Source organism: Adiantum capillus-veneris, chromosome 5, assembly GCF_014529385.1.
Source record: "Adiantum capillus-veneris isolate H3 chromosome 5, ASM1452938v2, whole genome shotgun sequence".
In the NCBI taxonomy this organism is placed as follows: Eukaryota; Viridiplantae; Streptophyta; class Polypodiopsida; order Polypodiales; family Pteridaceae; genus Adiantum; species Adiantum capillus-veneris.
The window spans coordinates 40,484,166-40,499,095 of record NC_140935.1 but is presented as its reverse complement, the minus strand read 5'-3'; the positions used below and the strand labels follow the sequence as shown (position 1 = coordinate 40,499,095).

Genomic DNA, 14,930 nt, shown 5'->3' with positions numbered 1-14,930 from the left:
TCCCAAAGAAGGCAATTATTTCTAAACATAATGAAGCAACTCATCTTCTTCAAAGCCTACATAAACAGCTCATATTCTAGTTTTACCATCTTGTATTGATATACAATCAGTCTTTTTATGAAATCCAACAATTTGTTTTATCTTTTTACAAAATTACTATCACAACCAGGGGTATTTTTTATTTTATGAAAAATTTGAGGGGCATTTTGGAAATAAATGACAAAATATGGGGGGTATTTTGTAAATTTTCAAAATTAGAGGGGTATTTATCTAATTTTCACAAATTAGATGGGTTTTTTGGTTATTTTTCCTAGTCTTTATCCACACTTGACAATTAAGATCTTTGTTCTGAGAGCTTAGCATGTTACTTTTCACAAACCACCTCTCAAAAAGGAAATTATTGATAAAAATAATGAAGCAATTCATCTCCAAAGCCTACATAAACAACTCAAATTCTAGTTTTAGTATCTTGTTTTGATTCCCATTCCGTCTTCTTATGAAAACATACAATTTGTTTTAGCTAGAGAAATTAACTCTCACAACCAGGGGTATTTTGGATTTTATGGAAAATTTGAGGGTCATTTTGGGAATCAATGACAAAATATGTGGGATATTTTGTAAATTTTCACAATTAGTATTCTTGAATTTCCACAAATTAAAGGGGTTTTTTGGTTATTATTCCTAATCTTTTCTAGCTTGAGTGATGATAAAATAAACTAATGAGGGAGATTCCCCAAGGTCAAATCCAGTGTCCATGCCTTTGTGAGCTTCCAGCCTTGGTGCTCACCTCCCTCAATGCGACATTCCTTTGCAGAGACCCATTGCGGGGGGGGCAGAGAGAGAGAGAGAGAGAGAGAGAGAGAGAGAGAGAGAGAGAGAGGACATATGTGTGTGTGAGAGAGAGAGACGGTTTCTAGAATGACAACGAGAGAGCACCTCCTATTTCTCAACAAACCACAGTAGAGGAATTCTGAAGATTCCTTCAATTTTGCCTTTTATTGGTCTGGTGACATACATATATACTTACAACATACCATACTAGGAAACAAATTTAAAAAAAGTCATTAGTAGGCCGATGCTTCCCACGATTCTCCCCAAGTGTCCAAGGATGAGGCACATGCATTTTGCATGACAAAGTAAGATAGACAAATATGGCGAGCGCGTGTGCAAACCCCCCTCTCTCTCTCTCTCTCTCTCTCTGTGCGTGTGTCTATTGCTGTAGGCTTCTCTCTCTCTCATGCGATAAGTATAGCGGGGAGAAACCCTGAGAGTATAAACCCTTCTAAGGATAGAGAATTTAGGAAGGGCGGCCAACCAGGTGGCGGCCTCGCGTTATTAGTACCATGTGTTTGAATTGAGGCGCTAGCGCTCAGGCCAGCCAACCAGGTGTTTGATTTGTGGCGCTGGCTACCCTTGCAGATTTAACTAAGGCGCTAGCGCTCAGGCTTGGGCTATCTCCAACTTGGGACTCTCCCGGAAACCCTGTACGTAGAGGTGCTAACACTCAGGGGCCTAGGGCCTATCGCCATCCATAGAGCATCTGCATTTCCCCTCTTCTCCCCCCATCGCCATCAGTTGGAGATAGCTCCCATCATCGGCCCCTCTCTCATACCCTGCGTTTTTGGCCAAAGGAGAGCAGGATAGCTTGTCGCCTATCCATCTAGCCTCATCCGGTATTCCGTTTTCCTCTGGGAAATTGAAGAGGGTGCAAAGAAAGGGAAGCCTCGAGAGAAGCTGATCAGCTTGCCAGAGGCTTTGAAAGCTGCTTCATTAAGCTGACATGACGCTTATTACTTTGTGCAAAGCAAGTTGACAACCTGAAGCCCAATGCTGCCAGTCTTTTCAGTTAAGATTTTGAGTGTTAGAATGCGATGGTGTCTTTCTTCCAGCTTGTCAAATGGTAATTGGTTGGTCACTGGGTGGCGCTTGCCAAGAGCAAGATTATATGTGTATGTGATGGTAGCCGCAATAGAAGCATAGGATCATTTATCAAGAGGAAATGTGAAGAACTTGGTGATCTGGGTGTGATACACAGTAGGCCTTTCTAAAGTGAATCAGGAGGAATTGAAAATACCCTGACATATGGAGATGCTTTACACCTCCAAGGAACATGCAGACAAAAACTGAGTTTTGAGTACGATAGACATTGATTATGCATGCCTCATGCCTCCATTCTTTTGGACGTCAAGATTCAACAAAATGTACAAACATTCATGGGAAGCATATTACTTTCAAGTGGCTTGATGCCCTGAAAAGATCCTTCTCAAAGCGTGAAAAAAGAGAGCACATGTTGTGCAAATAGAGCACCATAGAAAGTGTTTGGATGTTGACAAGGAACAAGGGTAGAGCAAGATACTGCCTCTCAATAGCTCGCCCACATCGTCAAGCATACAAATGGATAGTAGAGCTCGAGCCTTTCTATCAATCTAAGGCCCTTGTTGGCATCACATGGCGGTAAGTGAGGGCACTTGAGTCTGGAGAGAATATGAGAGTGTATGTCCCCGTGGAGGATATACGCCTTCAAGCCTGCAAACTTTGGCTGGGTTCACATCGCCCGACAGAAGAGCAACCAATTCCCTACGAAACAATCAAAATCGCCCCCGCTCGCTGCCTTGTTCACAAAAGGCGGTGGAAGGTGCTGACTAGGCTACCACGTCGATGAAGAATTACCCTTTTTCTCTTCCAACTTGCCCTCTTTTTCTTCTGACCCCCCTCCCCCCCCCACCCTCGCCCGTGAGCACTTCCACCTTGATGCCTTTCTTCTCCAACCAATGGAGCCGCGCCATGCAAGCAAAGGGACCCAGGGTGGCTACTGTCTTGAACGCTAGGCGGCGATAGAGCTGAGCATATCTACGTTCCGCCTGGAAGTGGTGGAAAGGTGCGGCACTTCCACCTCTTCAATCTAAACCCACCCTTACACACACCACTCAAGACCAATGCATGCATGTAGCTTCAATTGTGAACCACAGTGTTAGGTCCAGGTTCGCTACAAAGAGCCTCCCATATGAAACCAAGTATGCCGCACTGCTTCAGACTAAATACATCCCTTACCCACCGCCACTTAGCTGGAAGAGCTCCATGGCTTCCTTACCTCCATTGTTGACTTCGGTTTTGGAATGCCTACTGTTGGCACTGCCACACTACATATCATTAGCCATGTGCATCACTGTCACTCGGGGTGGCGAATTTCAAAGGATTGTGAGCACATTACGGACATTAAGTCTAGTCGTTTTATGATGTGAAGGGTGCAAGAGCCCGAGATCATCGAGCGCTTGAAAACAGTGGGTGATGGTGCTCCTAGTTTGTGGAGTAATGTGTTGCCACCTAACCAATGCAGGCACTCCACTTCTTTGCAATTGCAACCTGCATAAAAAACTCCTGCCAAACCCCCAGTATGCTCTCTTCCAAGGCACCTCTTCCTTGGCGGCTTCTGCACTAACCTGTCCACCCTCGGTTGTTTACTGGAGAGCCTTGGCCGCTCCCCTCTATAGCTATGTGCTTGTCGAGCTTGGCTTCAAGAGACCCCCAACCCCTTCCTCCTCGTGTGCTGGTAGCTTCGGCCCCTTCTATACCTGCTCTCCCCTCCTCTGCATGCCCTTTTCACATTTTCCCCTTGCACTCCCTCCATGGCGGTGCCATGCAATTAAAAAACGCATTATTTGCCTCTTTAAAAATAAACCAGAAGCTGGTTCCACCAAAAGCCTCGAATTGCTTTTAGCTGTTCTCCTCCCATCCCGAATATCCATCCATCATTGACTTTTTGTAAAAACTTCCACCCACTCGGCACTAACAGAGTCAATAGTACCCCTTCCGAGTGTTCAAAACTCGAGCTTCCATGAGCTGCCTCTCCTTGTTGCTCCACCACTCTCTTGCATTGATAACATCCGATCTCTCATTGCAACTTATTTTTGGCTTACATTTCACACACTTATTTTGACTACTCGTTGTCCGGGTTTGCCTTACATGATTACCAAATTCAAGCTTTGAAATGCATCGATCCTTGATCAAACCGGTGCTGATGAGCTCAAGTTTTTAAGGTTCCACCTAGATGCTCCTCGAAGCAGTTTTAATACTTGCATCGGCATTACGGAAGTGGCCGATGCCTTGCTCTCAAATGCACTCCCTGGGAATAATCTCAAATCGATCATCTTTGCCCACCCTCTAGTTGAGCATTCATGCTCAACTTTAACACTACTGAACTCTTGCAGACCTGGTGAAATGGCGCCGAGCTGTAGACCATAGCCAAGGGCACACATAAAATATTGGCATTGCCCAGCACTGTACAAGCAACCATAGCACACTCAAAAGCGAGAAAAGCGAGGACACTATATATACAAGGGCTGGTAAACTTCAAACCAAAACACTCCTAACATAGTTTGCCAACCCCCCTAGTATTCTAGAGCATTCATGCTCAACAGCAACACTAGTAGATGCTCATTTCACCTGGATCTCACACAAAAATTCTTGGCACACCATGCATCAGATAAGTAACCAAGCCTCCACTTGCCTCCCAAGAAAAAATCGAAAGCTTGCCATGCATTAACATCACACCAAAAAACACATCATAAACTCTGTCATCCTTATGCATATGAATCATAAGACTTCCCTCCTCGTCATCTCCTGCACAAAAACCTCTAGTTGCGCCAATATACGCCACACTGGATTCCAAGGCCTGGGAAACACTTGTAACAGTATCATGAGAAGATGTTGTGGCCTTCAAGAGGCATTGAAAGGCAGACATGCCTGCAAAGAGGCATACAAATCCCTTACACACATTCACAACATCTGCACAAGTATTACCATCCTTCGGAGCATCTATGACCGTTTCAAGAGGCACTTTCTCATCAAGCAAACGATAAAAAAACTCACAAGTAACATCTTCCAGCATATCAGACTCCAGTACCAAAGGTAAAAGAAAAGGATACATCAACATCTGCTTCTGATAAGAGGCTATCAAAAAAGCCAATATCATCACTTACATCATCACACAAACTCTCCATCTGCACCACTTCTTCACACATACTCTCATCATCACAAAACCTCATAACCTCTTCAACTAAAATATCCTCACTCTTCTCTGCTACTAGTTGCACAGACTCCTCACAAGAGACAAGTCCTTGCTCTCCCTCTCCTATGCTTACATCTTCACTCCCCCTAGGAGATTCCAATGTTTTCTTTTCTCTCTCAGCATTTTCAAATCCCACCAACCATCTTTCTTTCAATGATCTGACGTCCCTCATGAATGGAGCCAAGTCAAACACCATCGAGTCATTGCAAGAAGACTTTTTATCAGCAGATGCATCATTGAGTGAGGCACTATCACATAAATTATTTTCACACAAAAAGCTAGATGTATCAGACTCAAAATTGCTACAATATCCATCTTCAAAAACCTCATCAACGTAATGCATAGGCTGTGTGATAGATGAATCTTCCACCATGTCAACCACCGACCTCTCCATAAGGGGCAAGCCATACATATCCGACTCCCAAGTGTCCCCCTCAAACAAACTCCACAACATATGCCAAAACTCACCTTGTAGTGATTCGAAAGTGGTGACAAGGGAGTCCTCTATTGAATCTTAAGGCTTTAGCAACCTCCAATAGCGTATTAGCAATGAGACCTTCAAGGTTGACCAGTTGTAATGCCACTTGTCCAAAAGCATGTGCAAAAACATAAAAGCATCATGAAACAAGCCTTGTGAAGCATATACAGCTTTTACTACATCACTGTCAATTGCAAGTCGCATCATCTCATGCTCAACTTGTGTTATATAAGACTGTATGCATTCACTTGCAGTGCCACAAAAATATACATGACCTCTCGCTGGCAACTTTGAACATGCATAATATTTCAACAAAGTATACTTCATGAGTTTCCAACTATATTGCACATGCTCATGAAGGCATTCATAAAAATGCCAAGCATCCAAGCAACCTTCTAAACATAAACTCACCCCTCTCTACATCATCAAAGATATCAAGCTCTAAAAGCAACATATTTGCTTCAACAACCCATGCATGTACATCCTCATCCCTCCTTCCACAGAAGCATACATTCATTGTTGCCATGTTTACAGAAGTTTGTGATGCATGTGCCAGATGCTCAAAACCAAAACACCTGCTCTTGTTACTGAAGGTACTCAACAACATGGTCCTCAGTGGCGGGGACCAAAACGATGACAGGAAAAAGGGTAGAGCAAGATACTTCCTCTCAATAGCTCGCGTGCCCACATCATCAAGCATACAAATAGATAGAGGGAGATAGAGGGAAAGCGGGAGAGAGAGAGAGAGAGAGAGAGAGAGAGAGAGAGAGAGAGAGAGAGAGAGAGAGAGAGAGAGAGAGAGAGAGAGAGAGAGAGAGAGAGAGAGTGAGTGAAGGGAGTATGTGTGGATTTAATCCTTGGGTATCTCCTACTGATTTTGACTGTTTTGTTACCATAAATAAATAACTATGGTCGTTCTAAGTAGGTGCTACGTAGAGGAAAAAGAGAGATTTTCCGTCTTTTTGCCTCAACACACTGAGACGTTTTGTAGACAATGTTGTTAGTGGTCACTAGTCAGCCACTCTCTGCACACCTATGAAAATTGTTACCATATACATCTGGTAGTGATCTGTGTGAACACACTAGGACCGCCAGGGCATTTTTTCCTCTTTAGGAGGTTTTTTTCCCACCAGCATTGTATATACGCCCATCACTCTAGGGCTATCTATCTTTCCATTGCATACTAAGTAGCACACTCTCTATTTTGTGCCTTGAGCTTCCTTCATCTTCTCCAAGCTGTGTGCGTTTCTTTGCAACCCTAATTCCAACAATTGGTATCAGAGCAGGTTGCATGCTCCCGGGCTTAGTCGCCAGCTGCTCCAGCACACGCCTGCTCACTTTCTCCGATTTCAGTGAGCTTTGGCAAGCGTTCATAGGTCGACAAAAATTTCGAGAGGACTCGTAGAGCTTAGTCTACTCAGATTTTTGATTCGGGATCATTTCGGCCTCCGTTTCCACTACAGGCAGTACTGCACATGCTATTTCGTCATTTTGTGCAGAATTTTTTTCAGTGTCGTTTTCTGTATAACAGGTGCCGCATAGTCTTCTATGGTTTGTGCTATATAGCACGTGTTGTTCCCGCTCCATTTCTCCTATTTGCTGGCAGTTTTCACATCAGGTGCAACATTTACCATGGCTGACAACAACACATATGTGTTCAAGATGTTTGCTGCTGAGGACAGGTTGGATAGGGACAACTACCCTATGTGGGCTTATATGATGCAACATGTTCTTGTGTCAAAGGGCATCTGGAACATTGTGCAGGGCATTGATGTACGTCCTGGTTCTGAGGATGTAGGCGATGTTGAGGATGTTGCAGGTCTTGCTGCAAGGATTGCTGCTATTAGAGTTGTTTTGCCTACGGCAGAACAAGCTTGTTGGGATGTAAAGGATGCGCAGGCTCATGCATTGATTGTGTTGTTTGTGAAGCGCACCATTGTTCCTCACATTCGTTCAGCAAAATCTGCAAAACAGGCTTGGAATATTCTAGCAGGTCTTTATGCAAGCCGCAATGAGGCTAAAATTGCTTTGCTGCATAAAGAGCTGGAGTTGAAGATTATGCAGGAGGAAGATGATATGGACACTTTCCTTGCTGGTGTCAAGGATATCAATGAGCAACTTATTTATGTAGGTGAAGTCATTTCAGACAGTTCCCTTGTGCTGACTGTTCTTGATGCCTTACCAGATTTCTACCAGACTTTTGCTAGTACTTGGAGACTGATGACCCAAGGAAATCCTGAAGTTGTCAAGTTTGATGCATTATGCACATTGCTGTTGCAAGAGTCACTTTCCAGAAAATACAGAACTAGGCAGCGTGCAGTTGAACAGGCTTTTATTTCTTCTCAAAGAAAGGGTGGTAACAACAATGCGGCCACTTCTTATGGTTCTGCTGCGAGTGGCAACACGTCTGTTCCTAATGCTTTTGCTGGCAACAATTCGTCTCGAAATTTTGGTGATAAGGGCAAAAAGAAGATGTGTTGCCATTATTGTAAAGCTAATGATCACTTGATCAAGTCGTGTCCTAAGTTGAAGGCCAAAGAGGCTAAGAAGAAAGAGGGTGGTTCCACTGCAAATGCTGGTTCCACTACAAATGCAGCCATTGCTGAGTCTTCTGTGAAAGGAGACTGTGTTGCTGATGTTGATGCAGAATGCGCTTTTAGTGCAGAGTGCACTTACAATCCTGCTGTCCATGATGCATGCTTGTCAGTTGCTGCACATTCACATGTGTGGTATTTTGACAGTGGTGCTACAAAGCACATTACTTCACATCGTGAATTGTTTACCTCTCTCAAGTCTGTCCCTCATGGGAATTCAGTCACTTGTGCCAACAATGCCTCTTATCCGGTTCAAGGAGTTGGAAAGATTGTGCTTACTGCTGCAAATGGCAGTTCCTTCACACTTGTTGATGCACTTTATGTACCTGGGATCAAGAAGAATCTCTTGTCTGTATCTGCACTTGCTAGACTTGGAATTGTAGTCAAATTTGTGGATGACAGACGATACAGTTCATGATCTTAGTTTTGGTGATGAAATTGTTGCATCTGGCCTTTTGTGTTGTGGGCTATATAAGCTCACTTTGTATGACAAGTGTGGATAAAATTTTGCAAATGCTGTTGCAGATTCAAGGGCTATTTCAAATGCAAAACTTTGGCATGCACGTTTTGGTTATTCGAATTTTGCCAGTTTGCTGCGTTTTGCAGAAATCTGATATGCTTGCTTCTTTGCCGCCTCTTGAAGCACCTGTCAAACATGTTTGTGAAGGCTGTATTTTGGGTAAGATGTAGCGTTCTAAGTTTCCAAAGGATGGTTCAGTTCGGGCCACATGCAAGTTGCAGCTTGTGCATAGTGATGTTTGTGGGTCCATGCAAACTCCATCCTTGGGAAATACCTTTACTTTGTGACTTTCATTGATGATTACTCCATGCATGCATCGGTATTTCCGCTTAAAGCGAAGTCCGAAGTTTTTATGTGCTTCAAACAATTTCTGGCTATGGCTGAAAATGTCTCGAAATGTACTATGCGCACCCTCCATTCCGATCGAGGGGGGGAGTATATGTCTCATGAATTTAATGCATTTCTGGCTGGTCGTGGGATAAAACACCAATGTACAGTGCCTTACACCTCAGCAAAATGGTGTTGTTGAGAGGAAAAAAAGGTCACTAACGGAAATGGCACGATGTATGGTCAAAAGTCAAGCATTGCCGCATTCTTTTTGGCTTGAGGCCATCATGTGTGCCACTTATGTACTTAACAGGTGTCCTACGAAAGCTTTGCAGTCTATTACTCCATATGAAGCATGGCATGATAGAAAGCCTTCTATTGAGCACATGTGTGTTTTTGGCTGTTTGGCATATGCTTTGGTGCCACAAACACAGCGAAAAAAATTGAATGATAAGGCTGTCAAATGTATTTTTGTTGGCTATAGTGCTAAAAGCAAAGGTTACAGGTTATATCATCCGCAAACAAAGCATATTCTGGTTTCACGGGATGTAGTGTTTGTGGAAGATTCTGTTAAGCCCTTGTTGTCATGTACTAGAGACAGTAATGTAAGCTCACAAGACATTTATGACACTTTGTTGCCTCTTTTCAATCGTGGAAAAACGAATGTAATTTCCAATTAGGCAAATGTATAGCCTATGGGGGTTTCTAAAAATGTTATAGATCATCCTATTACTGATGCAGATGTACATGATGTACTTGATGAGGAAAGGGCTGAAAATGAGCAGGCTAGAGGTATGCCAAAATGGCTGGTGCACACTTTGCGTGACAGTAAATTGGATGCACCTTTGTTTAGTCGTACTCGTTCAGGCTCTCGTCATGCATCTTATGCATCAGATTTGTTATGCTTTGGCTCTGTCTAGCTTAGATGATGTTGAGGAGCCTCTATGTTTTGATGAAGCACAAAATTCAAAAAATTGGACGACTGCCATGCAATCAGAATATGATGCACTTATGGAAAATGCCACATGGACTTTATGTGATTTGCCTCCTGGCAAAAAGGCCATTGGTACAAAGTGGGTTTACAAGTTGAAACGCAAGACGGATGGTGAGATCGCCGTAAGGCTCGACTTGTTGCAAAGGGTTATGCACAACAAAAAAGGCATAGATTATGAAGAGACTTTTGCTCCCACTTGTCGTATGACTACTGTGCGTTTTCTATGTGCATTGCAGCTCATTTTGGTTGGGATGTACATCAATCGGACATTGTTACTGATTTCTTGAATGGTGACATATTTGAGGAAGTTTATGTAACGCAGCCTCGCGGTTTTGTCATAAAAGGACAAGAGGACAAAGTGTGTAGATGTAAGAAGGCTTTGTATGGGTTGAACCAATCTCCTCGTGCTTGGTATGAGAAACCTGACACTCGTTTGGTTAAACGAGGCTTTTGTAACAGTCCAATAGAAATCACATTGTATGTAAAGCGTGAGGGTGATGTACTTCTCATTGTGGTTCTTTATGTCGACGATTTGTGGATCACTGGACCAAATGAGAGACATATTGCTGAATTTAAGGCTGATTTGAATGCTACTTTCAAGATGAAAGATTTGGGGTTGTTGCATCATTACTTGGGTATACAGTTTAAGCAGTGTGATGGTGGTATTGCCTTATGTCAAAAAAGTTACATAGAGACATTGCTATGTAAGTTTGGACTTGAGGATTGCAAACCTATTGCCACTCCCATGGAAATAGGTTTGAAGTTGAGTCTACATGATGCTGGCGATCCTGCTGATGTCACTCTTTACCAAACTGTTGTTGGCTTCCTCATTTATGTATGCAAAACGAGGCCAAATATTCAGTTTGTAGTCTCACACGTTAGCAGATTTATGCATAGCCGGGGGTCTAAGCATTGGCAGGTAGTCAAGAGGATTTTCCACTACCTTAGTGGCACTTTACATCTTTGCTTGTTTTATCCCAAGGGGGGATCATTGCCGCCAGACTTACATGCTTTTTCGGACTCAGATTGGGCTGGTTGTTTTGACACGCGAGTGTCCACAAGTGGTTTTTGTTTCATGCTTGGAAGTTCATGTATATCATGGTTGAGCAAGAAGCAACCTACTGTGGCCACTTCGAGTTGTGAGGCTGAGTACAGGGAAGTCTTCACAGCTACTCTTGAGTGTGTATGGCTCAGACGCCTTATGGCTGATTTGAGTGTTGGACAGGACAGTGCCAACACTATCTACACTGACAGTCAGAGCGCATTGGCAGTTGCGAGGAACCCAGTTTTTCATGGCATTGGCATTTGCGAGGAACCCAGTTTTTCATGCTCGCATAAAGCACATTGAGGTGCATTACCACTATGTCAGGGAGAGGCTCTGAGCAGGAGAGATCAGCTTGGCTTATGTGCCAACACAGGACAACCTTGGAGATCTTTTCACAAAGGCATTGTCTCGTGAGAAGCTTGGAGCTTTCCAAAAAGCTTTGGGCTTACTCCCCTTTGTGGATTGATCATGTCATCAGGGCATGGCACTTTTCTTTACTCATGATCCAGCTCTTGTTCACCGCATCACTCTAGGGGGGATTTGTCACCATATACATGTGGTAGTGATGTGTGTGAACACACTAGGACCACCGGGGCATTTTTTCCCTCTTTAGGAGGTTTTTTTCCCCGAGCATTGTATATACGCCCATCACTCTAGGGCTGTCTATCTTTCCATTGCATACTAAGTAACACACTCTCTATTGTGTGCCTTGAGCTTCCTCCGTCTTCTCCAAGCTGTGTGCGTTTCTCTACAACCCTAATTCCAACAAAAAGTCTAAAAATAAATAAATGTGTATGTTTGCTTGTTGTCATAGAACAAATTATATATAATGAAAGAGGGTGTAGAAACTTGTTTGTTTTTTGTTTCTTGGGTGCCAAATACTAATTTTGGCATTTTTGTGAACATAAATAATCACTATGTTTGTCCTAAGTAGGTGCTACGTAGTGCAGAGAGAGAGCTTTTTTGTCTTTTTGCCTTGACACACTAAACAAGATATGTTGTGAACATAAATAATCACTATGGTTGTCCTAAGTAGGTGCTACGTAGTGCAGAGAGAGAGCTTTTTGTCTTTTTGCCTCGACACACTAAAACAAGCATAGAGAAAGCTTTTTCAGAAAAATAATCATTTGATGAGTTTTTTGAGAAAAGCATCCTCAAAAGCTCCCTCATAAAGCTTCCTCCAATCCCCTACTCGGATGGATGGGGGTTTTTCTACATCCTTTGACGACTATGACACCTTCCATTGTAAGCTTTGCCAATTCTCTTTTTTATCAGAGCACCAATCCCTTCTTCCTCCACAACTTTTTCCCAATGTCTCTCCTAATCGATGGCACCATATTGAAAAGATGATACAAATAGACATGAGGAGCAAGCCATTATTTGGATGTCCTATCTTGATGAGGTATTATTGCTTTTATGATTGCCTCCTTGCCCTACTACAGAATGCTTGCAACCCTAGTTTTCAAGGTAGAAAAAAATCCTAAGTTACATTCTAAAAAAACTATTCATCTAGCATACCAATCAAAATTGGTATTTACTCTTTTCGTGAGAGAGAACTCCTTAAGATTTTTGTATTTTTGTTGACTATGAACTTAATGGCTTTGTTGATCAATCTATTGTGACAAATACACAAGTTAAACCATGCCACACTATTGTCGGGGTTGACAATGGCCACATAATTGTATGCCCTCCAGGTGAACATCTTTTCCACTTTTGCAAGAGATTTTCTTTTCTACTCTTGTACTCATCCTGCATCTTGACATACTCACTCAAAACCCTCCTCCTGCATGTGCTTTGTGCATGTCTTGCTCATAGCACGTCTATGAGAGAGGCCACCTTATGGAGAGATTTCCCTTGGCTCTTCTCCCAATCCTCTTTTTCTTTGGTTTTCTCAGACTCTACTTGAGTTCTTCGCTTCTTGGTTCCCACTTGTGCTTTTTGCTTCTTTGTCCAAGGTTTCTCTACACCTTTTGAAGACTATGACCCCCCATTGTAAGCTTTTCCGTTTTCCTTTTTTGTCAGAGAAAGACTCTCTTCTTCCTCCACTACTTTTCTTTGGCCTGCAACCTTGATTCTATTTGTGAGGATGAAGTTTTGGTTTTTCTTTTAGCCATTAGAGTTCAAACAAAGACTCCACCAATATTTTTCCATTCTACTCTTTGATTTGTTTTGTTTTGTATATGCTAGCCTCCTCTTGCTCATTGAGGACCCACACATCACTAAGATGCTGAGGGTACCATCTATCAACCTTGAGACCATTGGACCACCACCTACAAAGTAAGAGTCCAACTCCTTTCAACAATCTTTAACCGCACATAATGAAGCAACTATCTTTAACAACGATAACATAAGATCTATTTTTTTAACCTATATAGCAGTTACCATGCTGTGCATTTTGTGTGGTTGCTCTTTTATAGTTTTGCTAGCTTTCATTTTTGGTCGCCACATGATGAATGCATCCTTGAAGTGATCAATGTGAGACCAAGCAAGAAACTCCGTCACGTTTACTCACTCTCTCATGGACATATACCCAAGTTGGATTGCTACTCTCAATGTCTCTAAGTTGATGACACCATTTTGAAAAGATGATACCAATAGACACGAGGAGCAAGCCATTCTCCCAAAGTCCTATCTTGACAAGGGATTGTCACTTTATGAGTGCCTCCTCACCCTACTACAGAATGCTTGCAAACTTATTTTTTCAAGGTAGAAAAATTTACGAGCTACTTTCATTCTATAAAAACACTTCATCTAGCGTACGACCAATCAAAATTGGGTATTTACTCTTCTAGTGAGAGAGAACTCCTTGCAATCTCTATAATTTTATCAAGGGTGAACTTGTTGGATTTGTCACTCCATTTGTTGTGACAAACATACAAGTTAAACCGTGCCCATACCTTGAAGTTTGAATTTTTTACGAGCTTGGGGGGATTGAGTAACCACAGGCTGCCACATGGCACCCTTCAAAATCCCACATGCAAAGGCATGGCCGTGGAGCACATGGTATAAGACAGGAGTAGTGGCCCTATCGTAGACAACGTGGGAGAGAGAAAGAGCTATCTTGTCGGTGGCTATGGAGTCGGAGCCTGTCGACGCTGCACGCTGCGGGGGTGGGGGCTCGTCCGGCGATTTTGGCGGAGATGTGGCATCGGTGGTGCTCTCAATTGTGGTGTGGTGTTGGGCCATTTTTGGATGGTTGTGCAGTCAACAATGATGACGTGGTAGTTGCCCGTGAAGGGCTGCTTCCCGGGACCCAAGGGGTCCCCCCTTTTAAAGTTGGAAGCAAGGGTGCTAGTGGAGCACTAACACTAGCGCCCCGCTAGCACTAGTGCACCCCCCACAAGGCGTTGAGGCAGAGAGAGAGAGAGAGAGAGAGAGAGAGAGAGAGAGAGAGAGAGAGAGAGAGAGAGAGAGAGAGAGAGAGAGAGAGAGAGAGAGAGAGAGAGAGAGAGAGAGAGAGAGAGGTGTGAAAAGCTCATCAAGAGGGTGTCAAGCCGTTCAAAAGTTGCTAAAAAGAGTGGACATGTGTCTGGAGCTCGCTGGCTTGCCAAAAATGGACGACCCAAATTTCAAATAGCCCAAAAGAGCCCATTTTAGGGGCCTTTTGTTCGATGAAGCAATGCCAACAAAAGAGAGATAGAGTGTTTTACCCGGCGTGTAGACGGAGGTGCTGTGAGGTTGTTGTAAGAATGGTGGGGGGGTCTTTTTTGGAGTTTGTGGAGAGAGTTTTGTCTGTGAGACCTCAAGAAGGTTCTTTTTTATGGAGTCAGCCATAGAATGGCGTTCAAGATGTTGTAAAGATCTTTTTCTAATCAATATCAAGCCGTGCATTGCCCTATTTTTGGTGCCAATTCTCCCCCTTCTCTTTCTCCTGCTCTCGTCTTGTATTTGCGGTGTTGGCTGT

At 43.2% G+C, this 14,930-nt stretch overlaps 1 pseudogene; it reads right to left on the bottom strand.

Annotated features, from left to right (window-relative positions):
- Nucleotides 1-4,411: 4,411 nt before the first annotated feature.
- LOC147457186 (uncharacterized) lies at nt 4,412-5,240 on the bottom strand (annotated as a pseudogene).
- Between the last annotated feature and the right edge of the window lie 9,690 nt (nt 5,241-14,930).